General features: G+C 52.0%; 1 protein-coding gene and 1 long non-coding RNA gene across 4 annotated transcripts in view; one reads left to right on the top strand and one right to left on the bottom strand.

Annotated features, from left to right (window-relative positions):
- Positions 1 to 22,462, bottom strand: part of SPSB1 (splA/ryanodine receptor domain and SOCS box containing 1) — a 71,122-nt gene that overhangs the window by 25,595 nt on the left and 23,065 nt on the right. The window contains exon 1 of one of the 2 annotated variants that reach the window (XM_043486319.1): positions 4,906 to 5,208. The exons of the other annotated variant lie outside the window; for it this stretch is intronic. The gene's annotated coding sequence lies outside the window, so the exon portion shown is untranslated. Of the gene's footprint in view, positions 1 to 4,905; positions 5,209 to 22,462 lie in introns of those variants that run through there. 2 annotated transcript variants of the gene reach the window in all.
- Positions 4,105 to 22,028, top strand: LOC122452571. Of its 2 annotated transcripts, none has more exons than XR_006272753.1 (3): positions 4,105 to 4,142; positions 10,804 to 10,897; positions 21,287 to 22,028. It is a non-coding gene; the product is annotated as an uncharacterized LOC122452571 (long non-coding RNA). The 2 variants fall into 2 exon arrangements; XR_006272752.1 differs by lacking the exon at positions 4,105 to 4,142 and adding an exon at positions 5,353 to 5,451.

The raw sequence follows: 22,462 nt of genomic DNA, 5'->3' as shown, positions 1-22,462 counted from the left end.
TGACAAAGAATTAATCTCAAAAGTATACAAGCAGCTCATGTAGCTTAATACCAGAAAAATAAACGACCCAATCAAAAAATGGGCCAAAGAACTAAACAGACATTTCTCCAAAGAAGACATACAGATGGCTAACAAACACATGAAAAGATGCTCAACATCACTCATTATCAGAGAAATGTAAATCAAAACCATAATGAGGTACCATCTCACGCAGGTCAGAATGGCTGCTATCAAAAAGTCTACAAACAATAAATGCTGGAGAGGGTGCAGAGTAAAGAGAACCCTCTTACCAACCCTCTGTTGGTGGGAATGCAAACTAGTACAGCCACTATGGAGAACAGTGTGGAGATTCCTTAAAATACTGGGAATAGAACTGCCATACAACCCAGCAATCCCATTGCTGGGCATACACACTGAGGAAAACAGAATTGAAAGAGATGTGTGTACCCCAGTGTTCATCGTAGCACTGTTTACAATAGCCAGGACATGGAAGCAACCTAGATGTTCATCGGCAGATGAATGAATAAGAAAGCTGTGGTACATGTACACAATGGAATATTACTCAGCTATTAAAAAGAACGTATTTGAATCAGTTCTAATGAGGTGGATGAAACCTATTATACAGAGTGAAGTAAGTCAGAAAGAAAAACACCAATACAGTATATTAACGCATATATATGGAATTTAGAAAGATAGTAATGATGACTCAATATTCGAGACAGCAAAAGAGACACAGCTATAAAGAACAGACTTTTGGACTCTATGGGAGAAGGTGAGGGTGGGATGATTTGAGAGAATAGCATTGAAATGTATATTACCATATGTGAAATAGATCACCAGTCCAAGTTCGATGCATGAAACAGGGCACTCAAAGCCGGTGCACTGGGGCAACCCTGAGGGATGGGATGGGGAGGGAGGTGGGAGGGGGGGTTCGGGATAGGGGACACATGTACAGCCGTGGCTGATTCATGTCAATGTATGGCAAAAACCACCACTATATTGTAAAGTAATTAGTCCCTAATTAAAATTAATTAATTAATTAAAAAAAAAGAATACTGGAGTGGGTTGTCATGCCCTCCTCCAGGTGATCTGCCTGACCCAGGGATCGACACCGCATCTCTTACATCTCCTACGTTAGCAGGCGGATTCTTTACCACAAGGGCTTCCCTGGTGGCCCAGCTGGTGAAGAATCTGCCTGCAATGCGGGAGACCTGGGTTCAATCTCTGGGTTGGGACGATCCCCTGGAGAAGAGAATGGCTACCTACTTCAGTATTCTGGCCTGGAGAAGTCCATGGACCCCATAGTCCATGGGGTCGCAAAGAGTTGGACACAACTGAGCACCTTTCACTTCACTTTTTATCACTAGCGCCACCTGGGAAGCCCATAAACCCGTGGGATATCATATCATACCTGGTGTAAGCAAAGGGCTGCTTAAGCTTTAAAGGTGGTGGTGAGTGAAGACACAGATGCAGAGCCCAGTGGTCTAATGGTGGTCTATTCCGGCCCCATGACTACAGCTCTTGTTCGGTCTACTCCTGGCCTAACAGGGATATCAGGCCACAAAACTTGAGGCACAAATCATGAGGGCCACTTGCCCGTTTCTCTGAGCTCTGGTTCGGTGCCTCCCATTTGCTCCTTTCAGAGGCAAACACTAATGCTACCTGAGTGGCCTGCCTCAGGTTTATACATCAGTCTCTTGTGAGTTTGGTAGGTATATCGAAACTGTATCAGGGATTTCCCCAGTGGTCCAGTGGCTGACTCCATGCTTCCAATGCAGGGGGTCAGGGTTTGATCCCTGGTCAGGGAACTAGATCCCACATGCAGCAACTGAGAGTTTGCAACCTCATCTAAAGATCCTGCATGCTGCAACTAAGACCTAGTGCAGCCAAATAAATAAAGATATTTTAAAATAAATTTAAAAATGATATCAATATTAGATATATTGTTGAAATTCAGTCACTAAGTTGTGTCTGACTCTTTGTAGCACGGACTGCAGCATGCCAGGCTCCCCTGTCCTCCACTATCTCCTGGAGCTTGCCCAAATTCAGGTCCATTGAGTTGGTGATACTGGATATATTGGGGGGAAAATCCCGTTCTTGAACATGCAAAAGGTAGGTGGGCCATAATGACCCCAATGTAGGTGGGCCATGACGACCCCAGTGTAGGCGGGCCGTGACAACCCCAATGAAGGCGGGCCGTAACGATCCCAAAGGCCTGGCCCAGCACAGCCCCTTGGCATCCTCATCTGGGTAGCTCTGAGGCTTCTACTGAAGACTTCTTGGCACCAAAACAGGGTGGATCAAGGAAAAAGGGAGAAGACTACAGACAAAGATGGAGAAGGCTGCAATCTGAAGTTGGGCTGCCTGGGTTTCACTTTCAGCTCCACAAGCTGGGCAACCTTGGGCAAGTGCTCCAACCTCTCTGAGCCTCAAGTTCCTCATCTGTTGACATGGGGATGATGACTGTTCAACCCTACTGATTTGCTTTAGGGATTAAATGGGGATGCCAACACTTAAAAAAGCTGAGCACTTAATAAAGAGCCACAGTAGCCATGTATGTGTAGTTTAATGTTCTGAGGAAAAGGAGGGAGGGAGAGAGAGAGGGAGGGAGGCAGGGGGCGCTTCTTGAGGAGAGGTCTCCTCCCCAGGGGTGGAATGCAGCCATGCAAATTCTGACACCCATCCCCCACTGCAAACTCAGCACTCTCCCAGAGAACAGCTGCCTTGGGGTGTCCATGACCCAGCTCTGTGGCTGCCTCTTGCCATGGGAAGCTCACTAATGGCGACAGAGAGGTCTCCACTGGAAGCTCCCAGGTGATGCTGAAGCTGAGGCCACTCAAAGCCAGCCATGGTTTTGTCTGCCTCTGCCGAAATCCCCCAATGCCCCTACCTCATCCCCCATGCCGCCCCGCCAACAATGTGCCAGCTCCGGCAGTGGCAGTGGGTCTGCCATGCCTCTGTGCGCTCTGGGGCCAGGGGGCCAGGACAGACACATCTGGAGAAGTTTCTTGGGAAAGCAACTTGGATCTGGGGTGAATCTGGTCCACTTGTCACATATGAAGATACAAAAGGAGGAAAGGGGAAGTGGAAAAAAGGGAAACTGGTCCAATAACCATTTAATGGGCTGATCCAGGATGGCAATTGGGGCAGAGGGAGGAGGAAGCCAGATGGAGGCACTGGCTTTGCCCAGCAAGTTTGTCAGCCATACTTCAGAATCAAGAGAGCCCAGGATGGGCCAGTGGAGCTGGACCAGGGCCTCGGTACCTAGCAGGAGTGAGGGCTACACACGCGTGTTTCATGCGCTCGCCTCTGCAGGGCTGCTCTGCGACTCCAGACAGAACACGCTCAGAAAGGTATTTCCTCTGCAAGCTGGGCCTTCCATAAAATCACAGCAGCAGCATGTCACCTTCACAGGCGACATTGGGAGTGGGGGATGTGTCGCCCACACTTCAGTGTCAAGGAAGGCAGCCTCGTTGCAGCTATGGGGGCACAAGACCAACGACCCAGGTGTGGGGACCCCTCCCCGGCGCCCAGCTAGGGCAGCCAGCCCCAGGGCAGCGCCGTCCTGTAACCAGAGGAGGACCACGGTCCCCTCCCACCCAACAGACTGCGTGTTTCTAAGGCTGTCCCAAGTTTCCGTTCCCATATCAAAAGCACCTCTTTTCTGCTGAGGCGGCAAGACCTGCCAACAAAACAAGCCTCTGGGACCCACGTTTCTCTAAAATGCCTTCCCTTGAAAGGTACTTCAATGAATCACTGAGGTTAAATAGTATCGGCAGCTGGGTTGGTGGAAGAAATCCTTGTGAAAGTCGGACAGAGGTGCTTGGGCAGGGGTCCCCCTCTGCCCTGCCCACTCCCAGATACCCCAATCTTGACTGCCAGCACCTCCTCTCCAGGCCCCCAAACGGAAAACCAGACATGCCTGAGATCCTGCACACGGAGCCGGATGATTCCTTCCTTGGGAAGTGATCCTTTTAGCTGCGAGGTAGCCAGTCACCCAGAGTGCCCTGCATCTGGTCACGCCCCCCACCCCGCCCGGGGAGCCCATGGGTCTGCCGCTGAGGCATCGCCTGGGAGCTGGTTGGAAATGCAGAGTCGTGGGCCTGGCCCCAGCCGACTGCCTCTGAGCAGCCCTATCACAGGTGATCCGTGTGCTCAGGTGGGTGGGGGCTGTGACCTGGGTCCTCCCCAAGGTAGAGGCTGGCAGGAGACACATCAGAAAGAAAGAAAACGGAGGCCTGTCCAGCCTGTTCCAGGAAGCCAGTCCTGAAACATAATGGACTCCCAAGAAACCAAATCTAGAAGCCGACAAGTTTAACAGCAGTCACGGGCAGAGCCTGGCAGGGCCCCGTCCTCGCTAGACCCACAAGGGCGGAGGGCGCACGGAACAGGCTATGGATTCCTTGGCCCCCAGGCGTTCTAGAAGCCCTCGGTCGATCGGGGTCTTGGGAAGCCCAAGGCAGTGGCAACACCTCTCCCAGGCCCTCCTCTGCTCCCCAGCTCTCTCTGCTCCTCCAGATAGCCCCGATTCCCCGACTAGCCAAGCCAGCCCGCAGCCTCCAAGAGCCTCATGCTTTCTTGCAGCCACACCTGCAGCCCTTGCTTTCACTTCAAACAACCCCACCCGACCAGAATCCAGGCCCTCCGAGATCAATCCTGGCCCTCTCGGCCACGGAGCTGTCCCTGGCTGGCCTCCACGACCCGGGCTGTTTCACAGCAGGTCTCCGTTTCCCTGCAAAAATCTCCCCCAGAACTAGCTCAGGACCCTGGATCCTGCCGGAATCTAGAATGAAGGTCATCCCTGGCCTCTAGCAGCACCCTGGCCCAGGTCCACAATCCTGGCCATGACCCACTCCCACACGGCCTGCCTGCAAGTATTGGCCTCACGGTCTCCCGGACACCTACCGGAGGATTGGCGGAGTTCTGGAATGTTTCGGGCCAGTGCCCGGGGATGGGGGAGCTCCAGGAGGGAAGCCCTCAATCCCCGGGCCGGGGGAGATGGAAGCGGAGTGCAGGCAGCTCGCTGGTGCCCTAGGAGCAGGGTGCCTCCCTGCCAGTGGCCGGGCCCTGCGGGTCCCCAGGCCTCCCTCGCCCGGCTGGATCAGCCCTGGCCGGAGTGAGCTCCACCGTCACCAAGGGGAAGCGGCCCTTGGTTACCGCTGGCCGGGAGAACACAGAAGGCAAAACAAACACTGGACTGGCTCCTCACTGCTGGGAACAATTACAAGGTAATCGGCCAGTTTTTAAAAGCCCTCCAGAAGGCAGGCTGCTGGCCCAAGGGGAAGCTGGTTTGTAACCCATTCTCTCCCTCCTGCTGCTGCTGCATCCTCCTCAAGACCCAGGGACCCTCTTTCCACCCCGTGCAGGGACCCCTGGCAGAGCAAGGCTGGAGTCTCAGAGGAAGTGGGGCACACAGTCCCAGGTGGGCCGCGTGCCACTTCAGTGCCCAAGGTACGTTCCAAGACGACAGGTGGGCCCCACCTGGCAGGTGTGGACCCTGGCCAGCCTGCAGGGGCAGACTCGCCTGGTCCCCCTTCCGAGGTCCCTTTCCAGCAACAATCAGCTCTCTTGTCCCCAAGCAACTTGCCATGAAACTAACAGAAACTCACCAGCGAAGAGTAAAGAGCTCGTTTGCCAGGCTCCAGCTGGGGCTGGTGGACCATCAGCCAGGACGGTGCCCGAGCCATGGCCAACACGCAAGGACTATCCCCAGGGAGGGGGGTGCTTCAGGTACAGCCCGGCACTGATCCCAAACTGTTGCCTGTCAGCAGACCTGGGACCCACAGCCAGTCACGTACCTCCTCTTAGAAGACATCCCGGAGCCTGGGGTCTTGGTTGTGACCCCAGGCCCATAAGGAGAAACCGTGGGGAGCCCCCAGTGGAGAGGGGGTGGGCTGAGTGACACCCAACCCCATCTCCAGGTCCCCCCAGGTGGGGGCACGTACAGGAGGAGGTTTCCTCCGCCCCCACTGTGGATCCTCTGTGTCCTCCAGGCAATGGGTTCAAGCCTCCCTCTCCCCCTGCTCCCTCATGGGGAAGGTGCGGCACCTTTCTGGGGCCAGATGGCTGACCTCAGATGGGGAACATGGCGGCAGGTCCAAACCCCAGACAAACAGGGCCTGTCTCACCCTCTTGAATTCCCCTACCCCACCCTGCAGAGGACACTGGTCAGTTCTCCTACCCTGTAGAAGCCACGCTGGTCTCAGGAGAGGAGAGCCCACATTGGCTTCACGGACCTCCTAGGGGACAGAGATTTGGAGAGACAGAGATACACAGAGACAGAGAGAGAAACAGAGAGACAAGGACAGAGAGAGAAATGAGAGGTAGAGACAGACAAAGAGACTCAGACAGAGAGAGAGCAGAGAAAGAGAGAGATACAGACAGAGACAGAGACAGATAGAGACAGAGAGACTCAGAGAGACAGAGAGAAAGCAGAGAAAGAAGCTGGAAAGGAAGCATAGGAATGGGGAGCAGGAGGGTGGAGGCCCCACAGCCTCAGCAGACTTGCGTTGGCCCAGGGTCCCATCAGGAGGGCGGGGCTGAGGCTCTGGGTGGGAGCTGCACCCCCTCCCCCGTGGTACTCAGAGGGGGACCCTTCCCCAGTAAGGCACCCAGAGGAGCAGGGTAGTGAGGAGCTGGGGGCAGGGTGGGAAGTTGGGGTGCATCTCTGCCCACCTCCAGCCTCACCCTGCCCCCTCCCAAAGAGAGTTTCCTGTCCCCAAACCAGGGAGGTCTTGAAGCTAAAGCAAGTCAGCAACCTCACTGGCCAGCACAGCCAGTGGCCCCAGGGTGGGGGAGCCTGGGCTTCTGCAGGTGCAAGGACCGGCCTGGGCTGTGCTTTGGAAGCAGAGGGGGGACCGACAGTGGTCACAGCGGCAGTGGCAGCTTCCCTAGACAGGCTGAACACCTTGAGGAGTCCCCGCTTTTTAAAAAATCAAATCGGCACATTTGGAGGTAAAGACCTGGCTCACGTGAGTACCTGGTCACCCTGCTGTCCGGCCTAGTCTCTCTCTGCTTGTCTCAGAGGGACCCAGGGTCCAGTCCCTGCCCTCACCTGCCCCAGAGGCATAGAGCTGTTCTCTAGGGGGTGCTGAGTGGTGGGAGTTAACACTGGGGTTAGAGCCTCAGATGTTGCTCTGAAATGCTGAGAACAGAAATGGAGCATTTCTGGGACAACTGGATAAAACTATCAGAAAGACCCCTCCACCTCTCACTTGAGTTGACAGAGAAGTTTCTTTCAGACATCCAGGTTTGACTTTGATCCCAGATAGGGAAGAGAAGGGGCCAAGCATCCCTGGGCTATGATACCAGAACCCCACTTGGCATCTCCCCCTCAACACATTCCTGCCTCCCTTGAGGACCTGGGCATGGCAAATGTGGCTGCCGTACCCAGCGGAAGCCTGGTTGGCTGGAGAAGAGGTCACTTTGTGCCACTTTCTGTTTAAATATCCACAAACTGGCATTTTCGGTAGTCTTTCTCCTCACATGGTGAAGGAAAATTTAAGCCGTCAGGAAAAAGTAAAGAGCTTCTTACCCTGCTCTTCTCTTACCACTAACGATCCATTTGGTAAATTTGATGCACTGTCCCCCAAGGCAGAGCCTGGTGGGAGTGGTGGGGAGGAGACAGGACAGCAAACTGCCTAGTAACCACTGCCTCCCAGCAGAGATGATGTCTTCAGAGAGCTACAGTAGAAGCAGGATGCTCGACCTCGGGGGTTGCTGAGATGGGTGGGGGTGGAGGTGGGGTGGGACTCTCGGGGATATCCCCTTTGAGGGGTTCTGACCAAGGCTGGGATTTTAATAGCAAGGGTGAGCTGAGGGAGGAAGCAGACAGACACCACCCTGACCCTTGCCGTGAAAGAACCCTTCCCCCGCCACAAACAGAAGTGAGGAGGTATATTTGGGACCCAAAGGGTGGTCAGGAGATTAGAATGGCATTTGGGAATTTTGAGCAGTAACTGGAGAGAGGGAGAGAGACGGGGGAACATAGTTTGGATGGCAAAGACCTTTAATGTCATGACAGGGAGTCCGGGCTCAGGCACACGTGCCAGGTGGGGAGGCAACAGATCAGAAAGCCTGCTCCTGGGACCTCCCTGGTGATCCAGTGGTTGGGAAGATCCCCTGGAGAAGGGATAGGCTACCCACTCCAGTATTCTTGGGCTTCCCTCATGGCTCAGACAGTAAAGAATCCACCTGCAATGCGGGAGAGCTGGGTTCCATCCGTGGGTTGGGAAGATCCCCTTGAGGAGGGCATGGCAACCCACTCCAGTATTCTTGCCTAGAGAATCCCATGGACAGAGAAGCCTGGTGGGCTACAGTCCATGGGGTCGCAACGAGTTGGACATGACTGAGTGACTAAGCACACACCGTGGTTAAGAATCCGCCTGCCAATGCAGGGGGCGTGGGTTTGATCCCTGGTCCAGGAAGATCCCACATGCCTTGGAGCAATTGAGTCCTTGTGGCACAACTATTGAGCCTGTGCTTTAGAGCCCGGGAGCTCATGTGCCACAACAACTGAAGTCCTTGCACCAGGGGAGTCCATGCTTTGCAGCAAAAGAAGTCACCACAGGAAGACTGAGCACTGCAACTAGAGAAGCCCCCGCTCACTGCAACTAGAGAAAAGCCCACAAAGCACAAAGACCCAGCTCAGCCAAAAATAAATAAGTAAATCCATTAATTAATTCTTTTAAAAAGAAAGCCTGCTCCTAAGTTCAGCCAGCAGCCCCCTGGGTTTCCAGATAGAACCAGAAAATACTGGGAACAGAGAAGTGACGTCCCCTCTTTCCACAGAGCAGCTACCCTTGCACAGCTTAACAAAAAGAGCTGTGGGTGCAGATGTTTCATAAGTACTTCGGGGGAGGTAGGTGAAGAACCAGGAGGAAAGAATTAGAACATTTCTTTTACATAAACAGAAAGCTTGAAGTGTGTTTACATCCTGAGAGATACCGCTTTAAACCAACATCATGAGAAAGCATCTATAATTTTTCACCTGAAAAATTGAGATGATAAATACCTAATCTGCAAAGAGAATAATAAATATACCTGAAGAGGCCAAAATTTTCCCAGAATATAGTAGGTGCTCAGACAATACCTGACGTTTACATGGCCTTCACTGTGTGGGCTGCTTTTTTGGGTACCTCGCCTTTCACGTGTATTCAGGGTTTCGGTGGTGGCTATAAATATTATTGTTGTTGTTCAGTCACTCAGTTGTGTCCGACTCTTTGCGACCCCATGGACTGCAGCATGCCAGGCTTCCCTGTCCTTCACCATCTCCCAGAGTTTGCTCAAACTCATGTCCATTGAGTCAGTGATGCCATCCAACTATCTCATCCTCTGTCATCCCCTTCTCCTCCTGCCTTCAATCTTTCCCAGCATCAGGGTCTTATTGCTACCTGACATTTGGGTAAGCAGATCTTAACTCTGAAGATCATCTTCCAGCCACTGACCACAGAACCAGAGAACCATAACCTTCTTTTAAAGCACAAAAGGGGCATTTTCCTGGTAGTCCAATGGTTAAGAATCCTACTTTGCAATGCAGAGAATGCAAGTTTGATCCCTGGACAGAGAACTAAGATCTCACAAACCTCGAGGGGTGGCCAAGGAAAGGAAGGAAGGAAACTTTGATACACACTGCAAAATGGATGTACCTTGAGGACATGATACAAAGTGAGAAAAGCCAATTACAAAAAAGACAAATACTGTGTGATTCTACTCATATGAGGTATCAAGAGTAGTCAAATTCACAGACAGAAGGAGGAAAAGTGGGAGCCATGGGAAAAGGGAATGGGGTGTTAATATTTAATGGGGACATAGTTGCCCATTACATGAAGATGGAAAAGTCACAAAAGTGGATGATGGTGATGGTTGTACAACAATGCACTGAATGCCACCACCAAGTGGTGTACTTTTAAAAATGGTTAAAATGGAGTAGCGTGGGAGCATGGTGATGGTTTAGTCGCTAAGTTGTGTCCAACTCTTGCAACCCCCAGAGCCTGCCAGGCTCCTCTGTCCAAGGGATTCTCTAGGAAGAATACTGGAGTGGGTTGCTATTTCCTTCTCCAGGGGATCTTCCCAACCCAGGATTGAAGCCGGGTCTCCTGCATTGGAGGCAGGTTCTTTACCCACTGAGCTACGAGGGAAGCATAGAAGCATATACACTACCATATGTAAAATAGATAGCCAATGGGAACTTGCCATATGACTCAGGGAACTCAAACGGGGGCTCTGTAACAACCTAGAGGGGTGGGAAAGGGTGAGAGGTGAGAAGGAGGTTTGAGAGGGAGGGACACATATATACCTATGGCTGATTCATGTTGATGTATGGCAGAAATCAAACCAAGATTATAAAGCAATCATCCTTCAATTTTAAAAAATCTACAAACAAACAAACAAAAATCTAAAAATGGTTAAAATGATAAATTTTATGTACACTCTACCACAATTTAAAAAGTGCTTCCTTTTATATGAAAATAAGGAAAAAAGTGCGAGACACAAAAAGTGATGAAAAGGGGAGTGGGTCCTTCTATTCTGATGCTATGGGAACAAATGCTGGACAAAGCTAAGGTGTTTGACCACCACCCCTGGACCCACCTCATCAGCATCTCTAAGCCAACCGATGGCCAAAGCTGTCCACATACAGAGCTGTTGGCCCAGGAGTCATGCTGGAAAGTCGGCAGAGACAGAATGTCACCATTTACTTGGCTAATGGGTTCCTTAGAAGCCCCTGGCCAATCTCTCTTATTTTTCATTTGGAATGAGGACTTGAAACCCATGGGGGTGCTCATATGCTGTTTCCCATTGCAGGTGCTTCACAAACCTCATCAGGAGGCAGCACTGGCGGGAAACAGAGTCGGACTTAAAAAGGAAGATCCATTTATGAAAGGCCAGGCCTCAAACGGTAAGAAGCCGGGACAGGTTGCTATCCAGGAAATGACTCATGTCTCCCTCGGTCCCTTGAGGCTGCTCGGGAACAGACACTGACTAGCACACACGGAGATACTTGAGATTCTCAAGAGGAAGGCAGCCTCTGGTGACACCAGAAGCTGGGACACCTGGGGTGGCAGGTGCCCAGCCGGCCCCCAAGGGCGGCTCAGTCCACACTCACGGGTGAAGCACCATTGAAACCAAACCAGAATGCCACAGAGCTGGGTGCCAGGGCTCTTCTGCAGCCACCCACACTTCCTGTGACCTCGGTCACCCTCTGTGCACTCAGGCTGCAGAAACCTGCAAGCTGACTTCAGGCCCCAGACACTTCAGGGAACATGCACTTCCACATTAGGGCCTCCTGATCAATATATTGAATGGCCTGAAAAAGCATCTACCTTCCAACTGCATTTGAAAACCCTGACTGTGACCTTGACCTTGAAATATTGGTTTCTGTGACAGTGTGCTCCCTGTTCTGCAAGGCTCCCACCCAGCTCCTTCACCAGTTTTTCCTCCTTTCCTTAATCACAGATGTGGGCTCTGTGGGCTCCTCAGCTCTCACGGTTCCAGGGAGCATCTCCCCTTGAAACTGACACATCACCCTTATGGTGACCGCATCATTGAACAGCATGACTCTTACAGCAACCCTGCCCTGCATCCCACACAGCTCCCTGCCAGACTCAAACGTGGCCCCCTCCCAGCCTCTGTGTCTCTGCCAAATTCTGTCCTCCTTCTCCTGGTCAGTCACCCAGATTCAAACCCCTCATCTTCCTTGATTCCTCCTCTTCTTGGCTTTCCACATTATCATCAAATGGTAGAAATCTCACCCCCCAGAGTTGCCCAAATCTGTCCCCGACTCTCACGGTTCAAGTCATCATCACCTGCAAAGTTAGTGTAGGAGTCTCCAAAATTGGTCTCCTTGCCCACAACACCTCTCTGACCCTGTCGGATCTTCCTAAAACACTCTCATTTAGATATGTCTTTTTGTTGTTGTTGAAAATATGTAACTCAAACATGTACAAAAGAGACACATATTTTCACCACCTAAAATGAACCACTGTCAACAGCTTGTCACATTTGCTTCTGGTCCTTTTACTGCATAATGGTCAAATGGCCAGAGGACCTGATGAAGCAACTCAGGAACAAAAATTAAATGCAAGTGATAAGCTTATACCAAAAAAACACCTGACCTGTCTGGTAAACAGGGAAACAAAAAATTAAGTACTAATATGTGATCCATCACCTTGCACCCCCTGCCCCAGATTTCTACACAGTCAGCAGAGGGATGGCGTCTACTACCGACAGATAGGGGAGGAAGTTGTGCACCAATGTGCACCAATGGACTCTGAACCTCGAAGCTTTGGGGAAATCAACTGAGGACTGAGCCAGCAATGCTGCTCCTGGAGCGTGGGCCACAAGAATAAAAGCACCTGGACAGAGGGTATCTACACAGGTGCTTGTTACAGAGGCACTGCCATTTTCTGCCAGTCCAAATTAAGTGTTGCCATCATGTTCAACTGATCAGGTGGCAGGTGGACAACTCTGTCACATCTATACCATGAACCGTGCATCACACAGAAATTAAAAGAACAAGGTAGAACCACACTGAAGCCTAGGGGCATCTCCACATGCATTCAGTGAGAACAGGGTAGACTATGAAAGGAAAGCCCATTTTAATCAGTGGTGTCCCCTGATTTTCTGATGGTCCAGTGGCTAAGACTCCATGCTCCCAATGCAGGGAGCCTGGGTTCGATACCTGGTCAGGGAACTAGATCCCACATGCTGCAACTAAGAATTTGCAAGCTACAGCTAAAGATCCCGCATGCTCTAACTAAGACCTGGTGTAGCCAAATATTTTTTAAAAACACAAATAATGGTGTCCCCAAAGACACATACATATATGCCTGGGCAGGAAGGAAGGTATGGAGCTACTCAGGGTGTCTTGCCCTTCCATAAAAGGTTTAGGTTAAAATGTTTAGGTTAAAAGAATTAAAAAAGAACAGATGTTGGCAAAGATGTGGAGAAATTGGAACCCTTGTGTACTATCGGTGGGGACGTAAAGCAGTGCAGCCACTATGGAAAACAGTATGGAGGTTCTAAAAACAGAATGACCACATTTCATTTCTGGGTATAGACCCAAAAGAATTGAAAGCAAGGTCTCAAACAGATATCGTACACCTAGATATTCACAGCAGCATTATTCACAATAGGCAAAAGGTGGATCTTCTTCTCTGCCACATGAGCACAAGTGTCCATCAACCGATGACTGGATAAACATGTAGATCCACTTGACCTTAAAAAGGGAGGAATTCCTATCACAGGCTACAACATGGATGAACCTTGAGAACATTATGATAAGTGAAGTAAGCCAGTCACAAAAAGGCATATACTGTGTGATTCCACTTGCATGAGGTAACAAGAATACCTCAAATGCATAGAGACAGGAAGCAGGATGGCAGATGACAAAGGCTGGGTGAGCGGGACATAGGGAGTTATTTGTTTCTTTAATGGAGACAGTTTCAATTTTGCAAGATGAAAACAGTTAGGGAGCTGGATGCTGGTGATAATTGCCCAACACTGTGAATATACTTAACACTACTGACCTATACACAAAAAATGGTTAAGATGTTGTCATGCTAGAGCATGACTTGAAAAGATACATGCAACCCAATGTTCACAGCAGTATTATTCACAATAGCTATGACAAGGAAACAACTTAAATGTCCATTGACAGAGGAATAGCTGAAGAAAATGTGGTACATAAACACAATGGAACATTGCTAAGTTAAGTTGCTTCAGCCATGTTCGACTCTGTGCGACCCCATAGACGGCAGCCCACCAGGCTCCTCTGTCCCTGGGACTCTCCAGGCAAGAATACTGGAGTGGGTTGCCATTTCCTTCTCCAATGGAACATTGTTCTCCAATGGAACATTACTCAGCCATAAAAAGAAAGAAATAATGCCATTTTTAGCAACACAGGTGAACCTAGAGATTATACTAAGTGAAGAAAGTCGGAGACAAATATCATATGATATCACTTATATGTGGGATCTTAAAAAATGATACAAGTGAACTTATTTACAAAACAGAAACAGATTCACAGACATAGAACACAAATTTATGGTTACCAAGAGTTGGGGGAAAATTAGGAGTTTGGATCAACAGATTCACAATACTATACAAAATAAATAAACAAAGACCTATTTATAGCACAGGGAACTATACTCAACATCTTGTAATGACCTATAATGGAAAAGAATTCAAGAAAGAATGAACGTGTGTGCTTGTGTGTGTGTGTGTGTGTGTGTGTGTGTGTGTGCTCAGTCGTGTCCAACTCTTTGGGATCCCATGGACTGTATGTAGCCCGCCAGGTTCCTCTGTCCATGGAATTTTCCAGGCAAGAATACTGTAGTGGGTTGCCATTTTCTACTCCAGGGGATCTTCCCGACCCAGGGATCAAACCTGCATTTCCTGTATTGGCAGGCAGATTCTTTACCACTAGCAACACCTAAGAAGCCCTAAGAAAGAACAGATGTGTTCTTTCAGATATATGGCTATATCTGAGTCACTTTGTTCTACACCTCAAAATTAACACCACATTGTAAATCAATTATACTTCAATTTAAATTAAAAAGGAATAAAGAAGGAAAAAAAAGATGTTATGGACTAAATGTGTCCCCCCAAAACTCTTATGTAGAAACCCTAACCCCTAAAGTGATGGTTTTAGGAGTTGGTTCTCTGAGAGGTGATTAGATCATGAGGGTGGAGCCCTCGTGAATATAATTAGTGCCTTTATGAAAGAAACAGGAGAGGGATGATCTTCTTCTCTGCCACATGAGCACACAACAAGACAGCTGTCTGCAAACCAGGAAGACGGCTCTCACCAGACACCAGCGCTACCAGCTCCCTGACCTTGGACTTCTCAGCCTCCAGAACTGTCTGCTGTTTGAGTCACCTTGTCTCTAGCACTCTGCTTAGACCACCCATCATCACAAGGACAAACATCTGAGACGGGCACCAAAGTCTGCTCCCACACTGACCTCAGCCCACTTTGCCACAGAACTGCTTTCTCTAGGAACATTCCCTCATTCCTCCAGCTGCTCCCTTCCCCCAGTTTGGCTCACACACGTGTCCATGCTACTCCACACCGCCCACTCACCTGGAAGGCTGTCACTACAGAACCAGGCAGACCCTCCAGAGCCCTCTGCATGTTCTCCATCACCTTAAACACCTGTGTCCATGGGCATAGTCCCTTCCCTTTCCATAAGCTCATTAGACCTTTTTTTTTTTTTTAATCTGGCTGCACCAGGTCTTAGTTGTGGCATGTGGGCTCTAGTTCTGTGACCAGGGATCGAATGCAGGCCCCCTGCCTTAGGAGGGCAGAGTCTTAGCTACTGGACCACCAGGGAAGTCCATCCTGTTAGGCTTTGAAACAAGCCCTCCCTGTGTGACTGGCGCCCTAATGCAGATACCCAGGAGCTGATTAAAACCTTTACTGAGATAGGATGCCTTGTGCACCCCAAATGGTGGCTCAAGACCCACTCAGCCTGTCAGGTTTCTCCTCTCTGCACACCTGTCCCCAGACTATTCTGAACCAGCTGTCTGTCATCTGGGTCAATTTTCCTCCCTGGACTCTTAAGGCATCAGGCCCAGGAAAAGAAAAAACTCTAAAAGCTTCAGAACATCAAAGTTTCGAGAATAAAGGCTGTAGGTGATACTACCCACAGAATGTTCTCCACACCTCCCATCACACACATTTGCACCCAAGCCCATTGTCCTCCAAGGCCGAGGTCCAAGAGGTCTCCTGGACTCCAGCTGACTTCTGACTGTTTGTTAGGCTCACCTCCTGAAACAATCTCCAGCCCACTGTCTTTTGCACCCCCTCATCTGTCCCCGCCACCATCCTCATCACCTTTCCAGAATACTCGCTGCGTGCAGGGTCATTTCCCTCCAGCGCTGCAGTGAAGTCCTCTGACCATAGGGCACACACCCTCCATCCATTTGGGATCTCACCTTTGTCTTCATCTGACCCTAACGCAGAACGGAACCACCTCTTGTTCCGTCATCTTGCTTTACACACTCAGGACTCTTCCAGCAATTTGCCTGGGATGCTTCCCCCACTGCCTCATCCACCCCCCCCCCACCCCCACCCCAGCCCTGAAAACTCTCCTGCACTCCCACAAATCTTTCTACCATTTATCAACAACTCCAGCAAGTGTAGGCTTCACACATGTTGGTTCAGTGCATCTTAACTAGAGTGGTTTTACCCCCAGGGGACATTTGGCCAGGTCTGGGGACATTTTTCGTGGTCACAGCTGGGGTGACATCTCATGGGTGGAGGCCTGCTACAAAACGAACCTGCCCATAAAGTCAACAGTGCAAGGTTAAGAAACCCAGAGACAGAGCGGGCTTCAGATGGAAGAATACAGTGCATCCTTGGGACAAAGTCATCTTCTTGTGGCCAGAAGCACAACCTGGGACACCCATACCTGTGACTTCAGGTCAGAGCAAGGCCACGCCAGGAAGAAGGTGGCTGAGTAGGAAGCCAGCACCCATCCCAACACTGTCAGCAGCCTCCTATGTCACCTTGAGGAAGACATTCAGCCTCTCTGGGCAGTAGGTTTCCATTAGGTCTATAAAACAGAGGGTTGAAGGAGAGCAGCTCTTCCCTAAAGTGATCTGGACAGATCCTGAAAAATTGTTTCTAAGTTTGGGGAAATATTATATTCCCTCCAAGAGAGTCAGAGAACCCATCAGCATCTTCAAGGCTCTGAGAAGTCCTGCAGGCGAAGTCCAGCTTGGCAGGTTTCAACTCTAGTGATTCTCACCCTGGAAGAGAAGGGGATGTTCTTTCCACACTTTTCCCTCCACATCCCTCAGGACTCCAAATTTGGAGGGCCTCCAAATCTCTCTTGGCTCTGCTGCTTCTTGATTCTAGGATGAGCAGGGCTCTGCCTCCTCCCAAGGCCACACTTCTCTGGCTCTAAAGAAGGTGTGAAAGCGTGCTGCCAGTTGAGTGCTCTCCAGTGGGATGTTAGGGGCTGCTTACTGCTCCACTGACTCTCTGCTGGGTCACACCCTGCCCCCAAGTCCCCTGAGGGTGGGTCCAGTGGAGCAAGGTCAGAGGCGTGCTTTTTGGTGGGTAATCTCGGCTGGTTCTGAGCCTCCATTGGGTCTCTCCTCTTAATCTAGACCAGGGTTTGACAAACAATGACTCCATGGGCCAATCTGGCCCACTGCCTGGTTTTGTAAATAAAGTTTTATTGGCACGAAGCCACTCCCTTTGGTTTACACATTGCCTCTGGCATTCCCGCTCACCTGCTGTAACAGCAGAGTCAAGTAGTTCCAACAGGCCTAAATATTTACACTCTGGCCCTTAAGAGTTTGGGAACCCTTGATCTAGATCTTAAGAAGTGGTGTCCACCGGGACTTCCCTGGTGGTCCAGTGGCTAAGATGCTGCTCCCCCAAAGCAAAGGGTCTGGGTTGAATCCCTGGTCGAGAACTAGATCCTGCACACTACAACTTAAGATCCCATATACCGCAATGAAAACTGAAGATCCCACATGCTGCAAATAATACCTGGTACAGCCAAGTTAATTAGTAACTTTAACAAATAATTAAAAAATAAAAGAAACGGCGTCTACCATGGTGTCTACAGGAGCCAAACTTCTCCCACAAACTCCTCCAGCAGCCTGTTGCAGCAGGCCCAGGCCTCCATGTGTACCTGAATGACACACAGTAACCAAAAAACAGGAAGGAGCCAAGATCCTGCAGTCTGCCCACCTCACAGCCACACCCTCGGTCCCCTGCACCCACACATGCCCCACCACAGCCCTCCCTGGACCCCAGTGATGCCCCCTCCCTTCACAAACCAGAGCTCATTTACAGCAGAATGTATCAGCCTTTTTTTGGTGATGCACCCCGTTTGCTAGCTTTTAAGCAGGTATCTCCCCAAAGACATATATTGGGCACATATTACACTCACATACTTCTGTATCAACAGATGACATACATTATGAAACACACACCAAAAAAACCCAGATATTCAACAAGAGGAGATAAAAGTAAAAACAAAGCTACTAATTTCTACCTATAACCCTGCAGACCATCTTAGAAACAGCCACTCTGGAGGCAGCTAGCTCATGGAGTCCCCTGGCACCCTCTACATGTTTAGCATGTGGACAAAGGGGAGCTGTTTTCTCTGTTTTGGTTGTTTCTCTTTTTGGTTTTTGGCCATGCAGGGATCTTAGTTCCCCGACCGGGGCTTGAACCCAGACCCTTGGCAGTGAGAGTGCAGAGTCCAAACCACTGGTTTGCCAGGGAGTTCCCAACAAAGGGGGCTGGGCTGGTCCACAGCCAGCGACATCAGATACGGATGGGGAGTCATCCTGACACCCAGCCCTGAGTGTCTGCCCCAGAAGATGCATGGAGGTGGGAGGAGGGGAGGTGGAGGCCTGGGATCTAAGGACCCAGGAGCCTTGCCCACCTGGCTGCGGCAGGAAGGGAAGGATTAGGGACCTCCCCAGAGATGGCGCCAGCGGCTCCCAAGGCAGTGAACACCACAGCGCATCCAAGGGGATTTTTATGTTTTGACTCAGAGGCAACAAGTCTTTCAAATTAAACCAACGCAGACTAAACTGCAGTAAAGAGGAAAGCCCCTTCCGAACAGCCGGCCGGGGGTTACCACCGCCAGGCGAGTGGGAGGGAAGACGGCTGGTTGCGGGGCTGGGGAGGTGGGGGCAGGCGGAGCAAAGGGTGACCTTGCCCTGTGGCCCCTTTCTGGAAGGTGGGCACTGCAGTTGCAGGACAGCCCGTGGGTACAGCAGCTTTGGGGTCCTCAGACTCAACCCCCAGTTCCAGGGCTGGGTCTCCCAGCCCTCAGTCCCATCCTCCCAGGCCAGCCCGCCCAGCAGGAAACACCAGGCCAGAAGCAGGCAGCGACCGCAGGGGAGAGACGCGGCATCTCACCTTCTCAGCCACTGCTTAGGGGGCCATTTGGACCCCACCCACTGACTTTCTTACAGGCACTTTGGGTGACTGAGCGGTGATGCTTCGTTAGCCAAGAAAACTCATGAGCATCAAAGACCCAACCAACCAAAGTCAGAGCAGAGCAAATTCAGCCCCATGGAGAGCATTCCACCAGATGGCTCCAAAGCTGCTGCTGACCCAGCCACACTCGTGGGAACAGGCAGGGTGCAGGGTGGAGTGGGTGGGTTACTCTGACCTCACGGACCCCAGGCCCCCTGAAGCATCATCTCTGCTCTCGGGATGAGTCAGGGCGGATGAGGGGACCTGAATGTATCTTCCCTTGATTTTTTATGGAGCAAAAAAAATTCAACCGCAGGGAGTTTTATGCCAGCCCAGGAAGCCGGGCCACCCAAGTGAAAAGGCGGCCTCACCGGGCAGCCGGCTGCTTTTAGAAACACACCCTGCTCATCCGCCACAAACATTAGCCGGCAGCTAAAAGAGGGAAGTGAACAAAACAGCTCTCCGGATAAGAAGAGGGCTGAGAGGATGCTGGGGGCAAAGCTAATGATAGGATCCAGCTCCGCCACCCAAACTTGTCCAGACGGACGTGTACGGAGAGGCACATGGGGGCCAGCGTGACAGGCTGCCCCAGAAGGAAGCGGGAGTGGGAGGGGGCTCCCCACCCCAGTCCTGGGGGTGGGGGGGGTGGGGGGGCCAGGCTCTGTCCTGAGTCTGCCCAAGGCCCTTGCCGCATGCCCCCTCCCAACCAGCCTCCAGCCCGGCCCAGGCTCTGCCTTCTCAAACGCTCATTTGATTGTGCGGCTTCCCAGATTAAAACCATCTGGGGGGCATCCACTAGACATACAGGTCACCTCGGCAAGGTTACCAAGTGCCCGCTATGTACTGGGCACAGAGGCCCCTCAAGGAAAGGCTCGAATTCTCACGTGCGCTGTTCAGCTGTCCAGTCATGTCTGACTCTTTGCGACCCCATGGACTGCAGCACACCAGGCTTCCCTGTCCTTCACCACTTTCTTAAAGAGGGTCAGGCATCCATATGTCTGCCCTCGACCTGCTCTGGAACCCCCCACAACTGGTGTGCAGACCCCTCATTTCTTGAGAACTCAGTTCCCAAATGCCCCAAAAGCCCACACTCCTACATAGCCCAAACCATCCTCAGTGTGCCTGGCCGACTGGTACCAGAGACACGGTGGCCTGGACCACTTCTCTCCTGCACTGGCTGCTCTTTCCTGGAAATCCCAGGAGCAGCAGCAGCAGTTTGGCCACATACTCCACCCAGAGCCCTGGGGCCCCAGCGTCAAGTGTCTACACAAGCCCTCTATTCAGGGGGCAGCAGCCGGCGGGGGGCAGGGGCGGAGGTGGCTTCCAGACAGGGCTCCTGCGGCCCCCTGCCGCCCACTGGCACAGACTGGCTCACGAGGTGCCTCCTATCATAGTCCTGTCCCGGCAGCCCCCCACCCACTCGGTTTTCCAAGAAAGAATGTGTCTGGTCTGGTCCCAACAAGGCTGGCCTGCAGACACGGAGAACAGACTCGTTGTCCCCAACACGACTGTCTGGACATCGTCTGGCCCAGTGTCAGCTCTAAGAGGTCAAGGGTCACAGAAGTTATCATCGCGGTGACTTGTGGCTCCGAGGTGGTCACGCCCATTCCCAGGGAGCGTCTGGGCGCCGGGCGATGCTGGCTGCCTCCACCACCGGGAGCCACACACAAAGTTCCCTTTATGGGAATGAGGTGGGCCGGGCACTGGCAGTTTCGGCCGCAGGGAAACCCAGGTTTGGGTTTTCTCCGAGGGCACAACTGGGCCTTTGTCTTGACTTTGCCCATCCCCAGCCGGGCTGGCCTCCTCGCTGGGTACACAGTGTCCAGGGTCCAAGCTCTTCCAAGGCCGGGCACCTAGACACACCACAGAAGACAGCAAGGGCCGTTCCCCACTGAAACCTCCCAGAGGACCTCCTGAGCCACAGAATCGCAGTGGAACCTGCCACAGAGGAGGCTGGCAAATGCGATGAAGCTAATCAGGTCACAGTTCACCAATGCCAGGAACTGGAAAGAGCCCTACAATGTGCTGGTGCTGTGGGTGCAGTGGGTCCACGACATAGCACGGTCCATCTGGAGCCCGTTCCAGCTGCATCAGATCTGCCAACTAGCTCGGAAAAGCATGAACATGTGATTATCCAGCAGGGATCCAGTCCCCTGCTTTGGCACACAAAAATCACACGGCCTAAAAAACCTAGGAGAAAAACCTAGGGACTGTGATAGAATGGAGCAACCAGGCTACCCCGAGGAGGGATTCAGGCGGCCAAGGGGAGATGGTACATCAAGCCTGCACATCATCCTCTCTTTAGGTCTGTATCCTGATTCTTCCTTCCTGCAGGAAAGAATTTCCTGTATTTCCCACTGGCCTCAGGGAGGAAGGATCTGAGAGGAGGAAGGATCCGAGAGGAGGAAGGATCCGAGAGGAGGGAGGGAAGAGGCCCCACACCAGGCCTCTGCTTTTGAGATCCTGTGATTCCGAGACCCGACAGCCGACCCCTGAGGTGTGCGAGCATCACAGCAGACAGGTATGGCTTGTTACCAGGGGGCCCCAGCATCGGGGTGTCAATGGTGTGGGCAGCGTCCACTGTCTCGCTGATGCCCAGGAGGCCTTAAGGATCAGCAGAGGCCACTTTCCAGGAATCTGGTGCCAGCGATCCAGGGCAGCCAGGTGTGAGAAAGACACCGTCTCCTTGGAGGGTGATGAACCTGGTGTTCTCCTGTCTCTGCAACGGGCACATCTGGGTTCCATGAAGCCAAAAAATTAAGCCCAAATTAAGACCTCTGTGGCAGACAGGGTTCCAGGCCCAGGTGAGGGGAAGTGCTGTCCAGTACTGACTCCGGACACTGGTCATTGTCGAAGTGCTGACCTTCGGGGCAACTCTGTGCCCGGGGCCACACAGCAAGCTCATCTGAGACCCACCACGATCTCTGAGGGACGGTTCCCCAGGCCAGCCAGGGGGAGAGACGGAAAAACCCCAGCCACTCTGCAGAACGCACATGCGTGCGCGAGCCAGGCAGCGGGGTTGGGGGCCGAGGAGGGGCCCAGTGGAGCCGCCAGCCCCCTCGGCTCCGGTTCAGCAGGCATCCAGTCAAAGCCGCCGGTCCAGCCAGGGCTCTTCATGGAGCGGAAAAGGTCGGATGCTCAGACAGAGGGTCGGGAGTGTTGGATTTCCCCTTTCCGATATGGCCAAGGGAAGGAGGGCCGCTGGCCGGCTCATCCGGCAGGCGCATCCGGCGGGCGCTGGTGCTGGGCGGCAAAGTCCTCCACCACCGGAGAGGGGAGGGGCGGCCGCCCTGCCCCCACTTGTTCACTGCCCCTCCACAGACAGCATCAAAGAGTGATGGCCAGACACAGTCACCACGGGGAAGGTCACATGTGGGTCAACGCCGGCGGCACGGGAAGGGAGTGACCTATTTCCAAGGCCCATTCAGGAACCTCCCTGCAAACCCAGACGTCTGACGCGGCCAGACAACAAAGGACAGGGGGCTGGGGGAGGGCTGGAGGTGTCTGAAG

The sequence above is a fragment of the Cervus canadensis genome, chromosome 13 (genome assembly GCF_019320065.1).
Source record: "Cervus canadensis isolate Bull #8, Minnesota chromosome 13, ASM1932006v1, whole genome shotgun sequence".
Classification (NCBI taxonomy): domain Eukaryota; kingdom Metazoa; phylum Chordata; class Mammalia; order Artiodactyla; family Cervidae; genus Cervus; species Cervus canadensis.
The sequence above is the reverse complement of the archived record's forward strand: the minus strand, read 5'-3'. Positions and strand labels throughout refer to the sequence as shown.